The 15,138-nt window shown below is 39.0% G+C and overlaps 1 long non-coding RNA gene across 1 annotated transcript; it reads right to left on the bottom strand.

The window, feature by feature from the left end:
- Positions 1–8,469: 8,469 nt before the first annotated feature.
- LOC107095234 lies at positions 8,470–12,104 on the bottom strand. The gene is made up of 3 exons (XR_001481729.1): positions 11,866–12,104; positions 11,100–11,233; positions 8,470–9,407 (listed from the first exon to the last, which is right to left on the bottom strand). It is a non-coding gene; the product is annotated as an uncharacterized LOC107095234 (long non-coding RNA).
- Positions 12,105–15,138: the final 3,034 nt, after the last annotated feature.

Here is a 15,138-nt window from a genome sequence, read left to right as displayed (position 1 = left end):
GATTAGGGCTCGTAGAGGGTGGCTATCTTGTGCAATATGACTGATGACTTGGAAGGGTGAAATGGGAGGTAAAAGAAAAACACAGATTTGCTATTAAAAGTAATTGCGGGCCCATTCAGGTCTTAAGTGAAGGCCACACTTCTGTCAAGGCAAATATTAGTCTGCACTTAAAGCAGCCAAGTGATGCCCTTTAAGGAAAACTAAAACAGCAGGGATGCTACACTTTTAAGGCTCAGAGCAGTTAATAATAGAAGGAAAGACTCTCAGGGTATTATATTGACAGCAGAAATTAAGATTTTTTAAATTCAGCATTCATCAGAGTACTAGATCTGAAAGCAGTTAATTTTAAGCGCTGTCAGGGTCTGTGTATGAACTGATAATTATTTAACAAATACATACCATCTCAACTTCTGGTTTTGTGAAGTGCTGCTGAAATTTTTTTTTTTTTTTTTTTTTTTTTTTTTTTTTTTTTTTTTTTTTTTATCAGTGTTGATCTGCTCCAGCCCATAAAAGACCAGAAAAATGCCTAGTAAATTTAACCACAGTCATAATTCCCCTTTTGAGTAATTTTTGTTAAATTTAGATTCAGAAAATGTGCTCTTTTAACTCTGCATGATAAATCTAATACCCAGTGTTAGGGACCAAAGTGGCTGTGCATGCTGGGAAGATTTAATGTTTTTCCCCTGTTCTATGACAGATCAATCCTACTGAGGTGATCTGTGTAGAAAAATTCTTAGATATATATGTTTAGGTATTACCAGAACAGCTGGAAGGAATATATGTTGTAAAAATGTTGTTTGTCTGTCATGAGTTATTAACGTGCAAATAAATTTGCCTGTTAGATGCCATCTTCTCTGACTTTTGATTGCTGGCTAGTGTAAAAATAGAGTTAAAGATGCATTGGTATGCTCACTGGTAATAAGCTTTAAACTCTTTTCATTTTCTTTTTATATGTTTCATCATAATTACACATATGTTTAAATCCATTCTCAGTTATATGACAGCTGCATTTCTGCCCATGAATTTTTAGGCAACGTATTTGAATTTGTGTGTTTTGTTTGTTATATTAACCAATTAACCAATCCTAACACTGTCACGAAGAATAGGTGTGAACTACACCACCTCAGTAAGATAGGAATTTAGTCCTTCCGTGGTCAGAGTTGCTCTAGAGTTGCTCCTTAGTAAGACTTTTTAGGCGAAGCTAGGAGCATTGTGAATCTTTTTAAAAACAGGCATGGAATGATAAACCCCCGAATGTTTCTTTTTCTCCCAAAGGAACTGATATGTATAGCCTATGTCACGTGCTTAAAATGGTCAAGAAAGTAAAAAGTGAGCAACGAGGTGCATCAGGTTAATCAGTGCTTCAAGGAGTGGCTGCGCTTTAAGCCAAGTGACTGAGGCAGAGAGGGAAGGTATGATAGAGAGGTAAGAGGGGAGGTAGGGATGATACCCCGTGAAATAAAGCAGAGCCCTTCACAAAGCAATAAGATGCGAGTCAGCACAGCTGCCATCTGCATTTTGTTTAGGATTTGTAGTATTTTTTTCTCATTCTATTGGGGGTTTTTTTCCCTCTCTTTGATTCCTTGAAACATATAAAGCACATTCTCACCTGGACCTCATTCACCAGCCACAGGCATTTATCCCAGAGTCTTCAAGCACATTTGCATCAGAATTACCTTCAGAGGTACTGATGTTAAACTCCCAAGCCACTGATTCTGTGGATCACTTAAGCCCCCAGCTTATCTAGGTTATTATAATTTTTTTGGAGGGATTTATAAAATCACATTTCATGAGGAAACACTGAACCATGGACCATTCCCAAGGTGTTAATAGCAACACAAACTCACACACCTGTTTACCCATTTGGTTTCTTGGCATTGTCACATGGAGCACATATCTTTTGCAAATCCGCTTTGGCTCTGTTTATGGATACTTTCTCTAAATCACCTCATTGCAGATAAGGCTTAAAGTTTTAAAAGTTGATCAGTAATTTAACTTTAATTTGCAGCCTGGAGACACAAGTGAACTAATGATATAGGTCACACCTGCAAGGAAATGTTATCAAGGAAGGATGTTTTTTTAAACAGGAGCAAAGAAGTTGATGTTTACTAAGAGACAGGTCCTGTATTATGTTATGATCTTGTAATAATATGTGTAACTGGGCACTCTAACCAAAGAATGTTGCTTGCATGCTCAAACCTTATAATAAAGCAAGGTTAAAAGCTGGTTTAAATTGAACCTCATGTGGCGAATTAAAATAACTGGCTAAGTAATGCTGGAAAATAAAAGTAGGCATGGAAAAATAAATGTTTTGGAAACTCTTGCTCTTTCTATACAGATGAAACAAATAAGAATCTAGTATATAAATGATTTCTTTGTCCACAATCAAAGAGCTATGGAAAAGCATTTAACTGGACCTCTTCATAAATAATTAAATCCTTAATGCAGAGGTCACGGAGGAGCACTGGAGCGGACTGTCACTTGGATTTCCGTGAGGGACTTGAACGGCACATGTGGAGGTTTCTCCCCTGCTCACTGTGAACACAGAAAACAACCCTTCCTGGGGAAAAAGACCAAACTTCCATTATGCAGGAGGACTTCCTGCCAAAGGCAAAGACAAAAAAAAAGGTTTAGACTCAGAGAAACAAAGACTCAGTTTGACTCAGTGAAACAAAGACTCAGGTTAGACTCAGCTAATCTAAGCATGACTAGAGTACCAAAAACTGGCAAACACTCTGGCCTCGAGGTANAGACAAAAAAAAAGGTTTAGACTCAGAGAAACAAAGACTCAGTTTGACTCAGTGAAACAAAGACTCAGGTTAGACTCAGCTAATCTAAGCATGACTAGAGTACCAAAAACTGGCAAACACTCTGGCCTCGAGGTAGTGACAGTCCACTGCTTAAATACTCCTCCAGATAATGATCCAAAGAGCCGCAGGTGTTCAGGGAGGACCAACAATGACAGGGCGCCACCTGGTGGTGGAGGGAGAGACAGACACAAAACAGACCACACAAACTGGATTCCTGACAGCTACACATGATGCCAATTAGCCAATGAGCTGTGTCGGTCAGGGCTGCTGCTGCAAGCTACTTTTAGACACAGCAGACAAACCTGTGGCAAGCCAGGCGATGGGAAAGAAGAAGAAAATGAGGAAAAGTGAAAGAAAGTGTGGACTGCTGCAAGAACTGCGGTGAACTGGTGAAAGAAAAGTGAAATGGTGTAAGCAAAGATGGCCCTGCACATTTTTTGTATTTTTTGTTTTTTGCTGGCTTCTCTAAATTGTCCTTCGGTGTGAGTGTTTGCATGAGTGGTTGTTTGTCCTGTGTGTCTCTGTGTTGCCCTGCGATGGACTGGCGACCTGTCCAGGGTGTTCCCCGCCTCTCGCCCATTGACTGCTGGAGATACAGTAGGCACCAGCACCCTTCGCGACCCCACTCGGTACAAGCGTGTCAGATAATGGATGGATGGATGGATGGATGTTTTTTGCTCAACCTGCTGTGAAGCAGGATTCTCCACCATGAAGAGAATCAAAAATAAATATCGATCCAGGCTCAAAATGAGCTCCTTGATATGTGCTGGAGAATGGCTTTGTCACTATTCAAAGCCAGGTTTAAAGCCTTGCAGGGCAGAGTAAAGCCCACTTCTCCCATTAAGCCATAAAAAAGAAAGAAATAACATAAATGGTCAGTTCAGGTGTTTTATAAAATAAGTGAATCAGGAACTTGTCTATATACCAAACTGAAAGATTGTTCTCTACTTAAACAAACACTTTAGATTTAAAAATGGAAAAAATGTCTTTTATTTATATATATATTTAATATATATATATATATATATGTATATGTATTTAAAAAGTCAGTATATAACATGAGTGCATAAAACCTCATTTTATTTCAGTGTTAAATTCTGTTTAAAGTAACAGATTATAATTAAAAATGTCACTGGACCTTTACTGGTTTTTGATTTCCTTTATTCAGACCCTACTGATTTTTAATTGGTGACCCCTGCCCTAATGTTTTAATGGTAATCTCAGCATTGTCCATTTTACTATTTTCGTGCTTTCAAACCTTCAGTTTATATTCTCATTTCTTTGTTAAAGTAAACTTAACAAACTTACCACCTTTGTCGCTATGTCAGTATGTCATAGACTACAACACACCCTTCCCTCCCAGTAGATGCAGCAAACGCCGACTTCCTAAGTGAACTGAACAACTCCTTTTGAAGGTTTGAAGCACTAAACAGCAGTCCAGCAGAGAAAGCTGTTTCACACCGGGGGAGCAGGCACTCAACCTGGACATAGCTGAAGTGAAGAAAACTCTGAGGAGAGTCAACCCAAGAAAGGCCCCAGGTCATTATAACATACCTGGGTGGCTGTTCAGGGAGAGTGCAGATCAGCTGGATGGTGTCCTCACAGACATTTTCAACACCCCGCTGGACCAATCCATAGTGCCACCATGCTTTAAGTCTGTCACCATCATTCTGGTTCCAAAAAAGCCTCAGATGACCTCACTAAAAGACTACCGGCCTGTCGCACTGACTCCCATCATGATGAAGTGCTTCGAAAGGCTGGTTAAAGAACACATCGTCTCCGGTCTCCCCCCAACTTTCAACCCTTTCCGGTTTGTGTACCGACGGAACTGCTCCACTGATAACGCCATCTCCTCTGCTCTTCACTTGAGCCTGGCACACCTGGAGGAGAAGAACATCCACATGCGGATGCTGTTCCTGGACTTCAGTTGAGTTTTCAACACCATCATCCCACCGCATCTGATGCACAAACTGGAGCAGCTGGGCTTTAATACACCCCTCTGCAATTGGCTGGTAGACTCTTCACGAACAGACCTGAGTCAGTCCAGGTTGGACAGAACACCTCTGATGTAATCACCCTAAGTAAAGGCTCCCCTCAAGGCTGCTTCCTAAGCCCCCTGCTGTTCACCCTGGTGGTCAGCAGCACCAAATTCCTGGGGGTGCACATACATCACAGCTAACCTCACTGGTCAAAAGGGCCCAAACCGCTTCTACTTCCTGCAGAGGATGAGGAGAGCCCACCTGCCCCCACCCATCCTCATGACCTTCTACAGAAGCACCATGGAGAGCGTGCTGACCAGCTTTCTCACTGTATGATGTGAAGGCTGCAATGCCACAGACTGGAAGGTGGTGAGGAGAGTAGTGAGAACTGCAAAGATCATTGGGGCTTCCCTCCATAAAAGACATTGTTGCGCCGCGTGTCCCGAGCCCATAACATCATTAACGACTCCTCACACCCCCACCATGGGCTGTTCTCCCTACTGTCCTCTGGGAAGGGGCTTTGAAGCATCGGAATGTCCAGTAGATTCCAGAACAGCTTCTTCCCAAATGCCATTAGATGGCTGAATGTTGAATAAAAATGGGGATAAAAAATTTTAAAAAATCACTGAATGGGCACAGAGTTTGCATGTTCTCCCTGAGTATGCGTGGGTTTCCCCTGGGTACTCTGTCTCCCTCCCACAGTCCAAAAGCATGACTGTTAGGTTAATTGGCTTCTCTAAATTCAACCTAGGTGTGAGTGTGTGAGTGAATGGTGGTTTGTCCTGCTTGTCTCTGTGTTTCCCTGCGATGGCCTGGTGACCTGTATAGGGTGTACCCAGCCTCTTGCCCGTAGACAACTGGAGATAGGCACCAGCATCCCTCGTGACCCCACTTGGGATTAAGCGTGTCAGAAGATGGATGTTGGAAACTGTAAATCATATAGCAGTCTTATGTTTACTGTACATTTGATTTCCATGTTTACATTTTATCACTGCTGCACTTTAGAAATGGAAATGTCTTGAGAGCTGTAATGAACAAAATTTCTTTTTGTATACACTCTTTGTGTACAAAATGACAATAAAGTCTGTCTAAGTCTGAGTCAGTATCCTTTACTACTTTTCTTATGCGAGTCGGAGCTGATATATTTAAATGACGTCATATTCAATGAGCTTCTCTTCAAAGTTGAAAAATAATTGGATTTAGTATTTGCTTTGGTATATATCTTTATTGCTGACAAAATACTGTAAGTATAGAATGCCAGTCTAGCTAAATCTACAGTGATAGGTATAGACTGCCAGTGCATTTTTTATTCCAATCACTTTTGTTCAATTCCTGCTACCAGATTATTTTTCATAGTTTTGTTTTGAAACAATAAAATAACATGGTTACTTAGAAATGTTTTATAGTCCAATATGGCAATATGGCTGATTGATTTTCTCCAATCTAATCTATTTTTCTCTATAACACAAATAGTAATAAACATGAATAAACTATAATGAACACAAATGTAAAATTGTGATGAGTATGGACATCAAGCACATTTGAAGCTGGTTGATGAAAGGTTTAATCCTTACCAAATATGAAAACCTGGTAAAAGAGCCAATTCTACTTTGCTAGTAAAGTGAGATGTATGAAGGGTTGGACTATTTCTCATAAGCATACAAAGAAATTACTTTTTAGGACCAAAAGACAGTAAATTCAGTAAGCATGGATGGAAAGGCTGAGATACATTCAGCAGCATCGTTAATAAAAAGCAGTGATATACTGCTATTGCAGAACACTCCTCTCACATTTCACATTAAAAAAACAAAAGAACTGCATAAGACAACAGATCAGCCTGAATTGGCTAAGCATTGGCTGCTTAGTCAGCTAAATCTCCCTGTGTTTATGGCTTGTACATGCATGACTGTAGCCCATCATAGGCCCAAAAAACCAGGTTACTCGTCTTTCAATTTCTCCCACTTTTTCTGTGAAAAATAAATAAAAACTTTTGCTGTTTTCTGGCACTAGTTCTCTTCATTGCTCTTTTTTTGGCAGAAAACTATAATGCTGCTGTTTGTACACTACAGGTATGCTTTATTCTTGCTGCTAAGCTTCTCTTAATGTTTGCGACCTTTGTAAAGCTCTTTTAAAAATGAAGGGCCTGATCTTCACAGATTCCTAAGAGGATATCCTAAATTGCATATGCATTTTCTTTCAGTATGTGCAATAAGTAGGTGTGTTGTGGGTGTCTACATAGGCTGCTCCGCAAATGTTAGGACAAGCAATTCAAATTGGTTCTATTGGTCCCATTAAAAGAACAGGAAAAGGATAAGAGTAGTCTGGAAATGGTTTAGAGTAGGGTGAATGGGACTTACAATGACCTGAGAGTGAGACAGAAGATGGGGTGGAAGTGGGGGAAAGTAGGATGGAAGCTGGGCCAGGAGCTAAATGAAGGGGATCTTGGAAGATGATTATCTTCGGAGGAGTCGTTGTGCTGACATTGATTGGCTAAAGCTTGACATGGGACATCAGCAGGTGCTTCAGGTGAGAGTCTTTTGGATAGAATTTTCGCTGGATTTATTTGTAAAAAAAAAAAGAAAATATGATAATACAAAAGAATACTTATAGTGCACCTCCTAGCCTACATTAAGGTGTGATAAACGAAAATAAAAAAATCTAACCATGTATGATGCAGAGTTATGTTTATTAAATATGAATTATTTATCTTTGAAGCACGTTTTTTTTTTTTGTTGGCCACTCCCCCCACATGTCTCTTGTCTCTCTGTCGTTCTCTCTCTGTATATATATATATATATATATATATATATATATATATACATATATATATATATATAGCTAGCAGCCCATCATGATTAGTCATCTTTAATGGAGAGACACTTAGCATATTAAAGGAATACAGTATGAGAAAGTTTAGTGGTTGATGGCCTAGCCTGAACAATAAGTGTCCTCTGTTCCTCTTCTGGATCCAAGTACTTCTGAGTTGCTCTTGTAGAGCAAAGAGAATGATTGTTGTTTTTTGTGGTCAAGTATGAGATGCTGCAATGTTACTTTTCCCTCAGATGAGCATCTTTGCAATCAAATCCTTTTCTCTAGATTTTCCAGATCTTTAGTGTCCAAGTCTCCAGGCTCAAAATGAGTACCTTGATATATGCTTGAGAATGGCTTTGTGTACAATCAAACCCAGGTTTAAAGTCTTGCAGGGCAGCCTAAAGCCCACTGCTCTCATTAACCTATAAAAAAATAATAAATAAATAAACAGTCAGTTCAAGGGTTTTATAAAACATGTGAATCAGGAAATAATCTATATACCAAACTGAAAGATTGTTGTTCTCTACTTCAAAAAACACTTTAGATTTTAAAATGGAAAATGTTATTTTTAATTTTTTTTATTTATTTAAAAATTCAGTGTATAACATGGATGCATAAACACCTCATTTTATTTCAGTGTTAAATTCTGTTTAAAGTAACAGATTATAATTAAAAATATCTTTGGACCTTTATTGGTTGTTGATTTTCTTTATTCTTTATGGCCCTATCTCAAAGAATTTTTCGAAATAGTCGAAATATTGAGCTTTCAGTTCATAAAGTGGCATTTGGTAGTTTCTTTTTTAAATGTTACTTCATACTTTTATACTTTAAGTGGTTTTTGGAGCACATGCTTTTTCACTTTTGCTTGAGCAATGAGGTCAAATTACTTCAACTTTTACCAGAGTGTTTTTAAACCTCAGTATCTATACTTCTACTTAAGTAACAAATGTGTGTACTTTAGACACCACTGGTAATGGTAAAAACTTTTTTGATTTTATAATAAACAGTCCAAAATTGTAAGTCTGTCATGTTCCCTGTATATCCAGTGCTAGTCTGATACTAACTATACTTATTAACGTTCTAGAGTAACATGTCAGGCCATCTTTTTTAAGAGCTGATGCCTGACTGAAATCTGGGACATTGGGAGGACAAAGGTCCAAAACGCAACAGAAAATGTACAACTTATTAATCAAACAATAATCAAGGTGCAGCAAAAGGTGTGATAAAACTGCTCCCAGAGACCTTTGCTGGAACATCACAACTCATACCTTAGATCTTAATTCTCCTCTGTAGCATGAAGTGCAGGTAGTCCTCTGTAATTCATCACTTCCCCTCTAAGCTTCTCATCTGTGTGAGCTGATTTGTCACTCGTCTAACTTCAGTGACACAGATGACACTTAGGAGGTGCGCCCACTCTCCCCACTGTGATACCAACCACCCATCTCATCCTCCTCTGCTTTCTCACACAATTAAAAATGCATCAGGGAGAGGATTAGATGCAAGATTCCCAGCTCTATTGATCCGGAATCTGAAGCTGTCACTTTGAGCAGTGTGTGTCTGGGTGGAAAACCAGACTGGAATGCAGGGTGGAAGAATACACAGTTTTGTATACCTCTTCACAAATTCTTCTCTCTGTCACCACAGTCCCCTCCCCAAACCCAGAGCACACAAAATTGCTCCTCCCTCACCTGTGTGCCAGCTCCTGTCTCCTTTTTCCTCTTCTGTGGATGTCCCACTGGGCACCTCACTTCTTTGTCTCCTACTGTCTGCTGCTGCCTGCATGGCTGTCGCTTGGCTTGTCAAAGATCTGTTCACGGATAATCCATCTTTACTAGTCCTATCTTGCCTCATGCTGAGTTGTTGGGCAGGATAAAACACCACCAGTGCATATCCTGATACATTCTGGTACACATTAAAACTATTCATATATAAATCAGCAGAAATGACTGGAGATTACTCAAATGTCTTTTGACTGTCACTTGCAGCCAACTGCTGTGGTTAACAGCACAGAATTAACCATGCTGTTTAAAGAACAGTCCTAAGATTGCGGAAAGAGTAGGGGCATCCTTAAAAAATCACCATGTCTGCTTCTATTATAAAAATTTTTTGTCTAGATTGTTTGAAAGAATCCTACAGGCAAAGGCCGAAAAATACATAGAAAAATATTTAACTGACTAATTGGTCTGTTTTGGATGAATCTTGCTCCTTATTTTACACTTCATTTAATAAGGGGATTTTTCTCCACAATGTAGAGGAAGAATGGAAAGTCATATATGTACACACCTGGAAACAACATTTTGTAGGCCACGCTTTCACATCAGAGATTTGTATTTCCCTTTGAAAGTAGTTTTAGTGGCACAAATACAACTGTAATCTCTGTGTATTTAAAAGTATAGTGAAGGATGTTCTTTTTCCGGGTGGATCATCAAAATAAGTGGTCCTTCTAATTGTCAAACATTCTGGTGATATGTTGACGTAAGGCTGTTCCACATGCTCTTCCGTCCCCATAGTTACCTTCCGGTGGTGAGTCTGATAGTGGAAAATTTGCAAATCTTCTTTTTGAAAGTAAGCTTGCATGAGTGAAGCAAACAGCAACTTTTAAACAGAGCCTGCACAAGGAGAAATGGGCTCCTGCATGCTCTCGCACACGTTTAATAGGCATTCCCTCTTGGGAGCGAGTACAGGGTTTTGCACCTTCCTTTTTTTTTTTTTTTTAAAGGAAGAGGGCGGGTCTTTTCAAAAATTTGCAAAAATCCTCCACTATACCTTTAAGGAATTACATTTAGTCATATTCATATTCAATTCAGTTTAATTATATAACACAAATTTAACAACACATGTCATCTAAAGGCACTTTACAGAGCCAATTTATCCAGATCATACAGAATTATTTTTATTAATTTATTATGTATGTGTGGAAAGTTTACTGCTTCACTATGATTTGAGCTTAAATCACACTTTCATGTTATCCTGACAAAGAACCATTTGGGCGAGGTTCAGAGAATATCAAAAGACAGTCCGGAGATCATCGTATTAAATATTAAATAACATAAATGCATTCAATTGTTAACCGTCCTCACCCACCCTCACCTTTGAAGACAGACAAGGAGAGTTAACAGTTCATGCTGATTCTCAAAACCCAAGTACTTGCTATAGAAAATTTAGATAAATTACTGCTTTGTGTACTTTTGGTTTATACATCTCAGCCTCTGAGGGACTACAGAACATACTGTCGTTCCAACATACCAATTGGTTTTAGGACGTTCCTTTGGTGGTCTATTACCTTCTAAAAAGCCTTCTAGGAAGCAATGAATCATCTTTAATCTTTACAATGAATAGATAAAAAAAAAAAAAAAACATCCACTGCTACTGACCTAAAACTTTAAGAAGCAAAAACCCAAAATTTAGAACTAAATCAAAACTTAGGGCATGGAAAATGTGTGACTGCCAATGACAATTCTCCTCTAGCAGACACAGTATTCTTATTCTTAAGCCTCACCTTACCCCACTCACAGATCATCCAGTGATGTGAGGATACTGACTGAAGAGAGGAGAAATGGCTCCACCCAGCCTCCATGCACAGACTTTCTCCAAACCCTTTCGCAGTCACTCCAACTCCATCAGGTCCCAGCTCTAAGGAAATTTGCATCTCTTTGAATGTGACGGTTTGAAAAAAGTAGCAGGGAGAAAGGAAGCAGAAGGGGAAAAAAAGAAGATGAGTAGGAAAGCAGAAGAGGAAGCAGGCAGAAGGAGGATAGGGGGTGTCGGGGTTGTCGGGGAGGGGACTAGATTAAATTTTGCCGTCTAGAAAATGAGAAAAAAAAGGCCCCCTCTATCTCTGAAAGTCTACTGGGGAGATCTTTATTCTGATTCTTGTTAGAATTGTTTATCACTGTGACAGAGCAGGCCAGGGTGGAGATAAAGGCAGTGCTCCATCACAGCGTTGACAGTGGTAGGACTAACCCTGGAATGAAAGGAGCCAGGGAAATATTATTAATAGATGCTGACTTGATTTGCCTCGATTGCACGTCAAGAACTGGGGGCCTGGGCTTGATTGCAGCCCTGTGAAGTTCTGTCCAAAAGACAAGCTATTTTTCATTAAGTGATAGAAGTCTCCTCTTCTTTCTCTGCCGCAGCTCTCCCCCTCACGCATCGCTATCCAAGGAGCTGATAACTTATGCAGTGTATTCTAAGCATGCTGATTTGTGTCGGTGCAGCAAAGAGTAGGAGGAAGAACAGGGTTAAAGAATCAGGACTTATCTCACCTTTCACCAAGCAAACCCAACTGCCGGTTCTAACAACTGGCCTATCCGCTGCATCTATGGCTGTTGCAACAGCGAAGATGGAGGAAAAAAAATCCCCACCATTCCTCTCTCCTAACAACAGATAAAAAAGAAGTATATAAAATGTGATTACACAGGCAACATGTTCATAGGCACTGATACGCCGGGGCGCACTTTATTTTTAGAGTGTTGCATTACTAATGGATATACAGCAGGATGAGGATTTACACCCACCCACGTGCTTTGCAGGCAGATATGAGCAAGCCGAGTCTATGCATCATATTTATGTGCAAAGCATAAAATACACAGTTCTCCAAAAACAGAAGCAAAGTAAAGGAAGAAATTAATTTTGGGGGAAATAATGGAGGTTTTTATGTTTTGTTTTTTCAAATGCAAAACTTGTTGTTCACTCAGGTGACAAAAAGTTGATGTCTGTATTTCAAAAGCAGAGCAAGGGGAGACGGCACCCTTGACCTACTCCTGCTGGACTGCAGAGAACTGAGGAGTTTTTCTTCGGCTCAGTGTGTGTGGGTGTGTCTGTGTGTGTGTCACAAACAGATGGAGGAGTCTGCAGCACGGTGAGCATCTCAGACTTTCCTATTGGAGTAAAAAAAAAAGCAAATAACAAACAAATCTCTGCACTTTCATTCCTCTCTGTTTACCTTTCTATATTCCCTTCTTTTCTTCAATCTACCTCTTGCTTTGCTTGTGTGTAATTAAGACTGCTCTGGTTAATTTATGCACCGATATCTCCAGTTGCCGGCATTCCTGTGAAAATCCTAAAAAAAAACATTGTGTGGATTGCTTTAATTGGATTCCACTGGCAGCTTCAATGTTTTTCTGCTAACATTTACCGTGTGAAATTTTTAGATTGGCAAATATTTCCTCAAGTATATTATAGTGTGTTTCTTTTTTTCTTTCCCATCACATGTGGAATATTCTGATATTTTCCTGTGATGGATGTTTTTTAGACATAATCTTTTATTTTCATCTTTACATTAAACCAGTTTGCAGATAGGGGTAGAGTGTGTGATAATGAAGCTCTGCTATCTCTATAGGTTATAAATTGGTGCTTGTTTTAATATCTTTGTCTCCATTTACTTCCTTTAAATATGAGCTGATTCACTGAAAGCTTAAATAGGCTTGTTCTGTTAACTGGGGTCAACAGTTTCAAATGAGCTTTTAAATGACTACTGGAAGTGACAAACCTTGGAGTGCAATTTGAGAGCCTCTTAAGGCGCGACTTTCTCTCCTATGCACCCCTAATAACTTCCCCTGATTTGTGAGAATGCTATTAATTACGCCACTTAATGCCGCCACGCCACACCCAAGACTCTGAGTAGCTCAACTTTTTTTCCCCTCTCTCCTCTGGTCCTCAGACGTAGGTGGCCGACTTATATTCCCTACAACAAGAAGAGAAAAATTCATCAAACGTCTCATTCGATTTCTCCCCGAATCATTTTGGCTCTCTCCGTTCTTCAGATCTGCACTGTTAAAATATGTTTCGCTAAATTGCAGCCGACACATTCGCATATTTGGTTTTCCCTAAAATATTTGATTGCTCCTTCCATTAACTGTGACAACGTGCGTTAAGCCTTTGTGGCATATAGTAGATCTCTCTCTGTCTCTGTGTAAAGTGAGGACAATGAATAATTGAAGTGCTTTTGCTCTGAGGAGGAGAGTGAAAATGAGAGAAAGATATATCAATTATCTTGGATTGTCAAGCAGATAATAGAATTCATGGGTAAAGAAAAAAATCAGAAGGAGTGGATTTATTAGCCTTACATTATGTGCAAAAACAAACTTGATGTGTTTTTGCAAGCAGAGAGCAGCAGCTGTTAAAATGTAGTGTAGAGGCTCTGGGTGGAGAAAACAAAAAAATGCAGTCTCTGCATTTATTCCATTTTCTCTCTAGAAAACTAAACACTCAAGGGGGAGTGTGTGTTGTCACCATTCCTTTAACATGGTCAATTTATATTACAGCACTGCTTGTAGACTTTGCCCCCAAGACTCTTTCATTTGATTGTGGAAATGGCTAAACAGTGCGAGGGCTTGTTGTTACCTCAGCTCTGCTATCAGAAGTGGAATCTAGGAGGAATAAGCCCAATGTGGAGCAAGTTCAGAGCATAGATTGTCCCGGAAAACAGGAGAGCACAGTGTGTTTGGCAAAGAAAATAAAGTAGTACTCAGAATAAAAAAACAAAAAAACAACTTAAAGATCCATAAGGTAACTAACAGGCTTGATTAAATTAGTTTTCGTGTTTGTTCCTGTAATGAACCCCTCATTCCCTATTCAGAACTGCTTGTTCTACTTGGAAGACAGCCAAAGAAACACAAGTAACTTAATAATCTGCAATGCTTTGATTTAAAAACAAAACAAAACAAAACAAATTTGTTTAATTTGGTTGAAAGGTTTTTTCCTACAATTTTTTTGCAAGCATAAACTATATAGCAGAAATTCTCGATTCTGGTCCTTGAGGTCTGCTCTATTGCACTTTTTGATGTGTCTTTGTTTTTTCAACATAGCCAAATAATCAGGTGATTTTACAGGATTTTGGAGAACTTGACTGCATGCTGAGGAAATAATTCAGCAATTTGATTTAGGTGTGTGGAAGCTGGGACACACATAAAAGGTGCAGGAAACCGTACATCGAGGAGCTTAACTGAGGAACCCAAAGATACTGGATGCTCTTTTTTTTATTTCCCCTCAAAGACAAGGCTGACAGTCAAAGAAATTGTGCTTTCTTGAATAGCATAAGTAATTTCTACAACAAATAACCTAGTTTTAAATGAGCAAAATATGAAATCTAAGTTCCCTCTTATTTCCACATTGTGATATTAGTCATCATGCTAAATAAAAATGCTATTAACACAGTGTTAAACCTCAAAGGCATTCTCCTAACCCACAACACCCTCCATTATGACCCTCCTTTAAAATAGTGTCACAATTCTTTCATGTCTTTCCATATTTTCTTCATGTATTGCATCACTCATAAAATAAACTTACCTTTTTATTGAAAAGTCAGCAGCATGTGTCAATATTTTACCCAGCTGATTAATAAAAAAAATTGATTATCAAAATTATTGTTAGCAGCAGCCCACAAAGTTATGACAATGTATCTCTAAGCTCTCATTGTTTTTCAACAGGTTGAGAGGATTCACCAGCAACATTGTCAAAACCATCTTTTACTCAAGTCAAAACATAATACTGCTTTGGTTATTATGCAGTTATTAATAAAACATCAGATGCTTACC

Source organism: Cyprinodon variegatus, unplaced genomic scaffold (genome assembly GCF_000732505.1).
Source record: "Cyprinodon variegatus isolate N-32 unplaced genomic scaffold, C_variegatus-1.0 Scaffold532, whole genome shotgun sequence".
In the NCBI taxonomy this organism is placed as follows: domain Eukaryota; kingdom Metazoa; phylum Chordata; class Actinopteri; order Cyprinodontiformes; family Cyprinodontidae; genus Cyprinodon; species Cyprinodon variegatus.
This window is presented reverse-complemented; position numbering and strand designations above follow the sequence as displayed.